The sequence below is a fragment of the Atractosteus spatula genome, chromosome 10 (genome assembly GCF_055471065.1).
Source record: "Atractosteus spatula isolate fAtrSpa1 chromosome 10, fAtrSpa1.hap1, whole genome shotgun sequence".
Lineage (NCBI taxonomy): Eukaryota > Metazoa > Chordata > Actinopteri > Semionotiformes > Lepisosteidae > Atractosteus > Atractosteus spatula.
Window position 1 is genome coordinate 8,507,995 of NC_142715.1, and position 649 is coordinate 8,508,643.

The window sequence follows — 649 nt, forward strand, 5'->3', positions numbered from 1 at the left end:
TCTCGATACTAATGAAATGTTTAATATGATCCCTCGAGAAAAAAAAGGAGACAATTTCCGCCTGGAATGATTGATGCCCCATCAAACATTTTGTAATATCCCTGGACGTTTATACAGTAGAATCCTGGTTCGTGGCTTAAATTCAAGGTAAACAATACTAAGGAAACGAGTTGGAAACTTGATGTCGAAGTGGGATTTAAATCACCCGGAACATTTCACAACATTGGGCAGTATGTGCCAGAGAGTAATGTTTGACATTCCTTCGATAGCTCAGTTGGTAGAGCGGAGGACTGTAGAGGAATCAACGGGGAATTCTTAGGTCGCTGGTTCGATTCCGGCTCGAAGGAAGGTGCTTTTTGTGTACTTTAACCAAAGAGTTAAAAAAGCGAATCTGTTTCAATCAGACATTGATCAAAAGCTCAATAAACGACGAAGTAGAGGTTCCTGTTCCGAATTCAGCCCACGTCTGATTGTCTTGTTTTGGCCAAGATCTGATCTTTGAATTAAGGGACTACACTGTCTGCTTTGTAAGTCAAAAATACATACAAATGTCAAGTTTTTTTGTAGATATAAAGGTGTTCTCTGTTTTCAAAGGATAGGTACTTAATTGGCATAATGATTTGGTATTGATTTTGTATCGTTGTATTAT

At 38.4% G+C, this 649-nt stretch overlaps 1 non-coding gene across 1 annotated transcript; it reads left to right on the forward strand.

Annotated features, from left to right (window-relative positions):
- The first annotated feature begins 259 nt into the window (after positions 1-259).
- Positions 260-347, forward strand: trnay-gua (transfer RNA tyrosine (anticodon GUA)). The gene is given in 2 exon segments: positions 260-296; positions 312-347. It is a non-coding gene; the product is annotated as a tRNA-Tyr (tRNA).
- Positions 348-649: the final 302 nt, after the last annotated feature.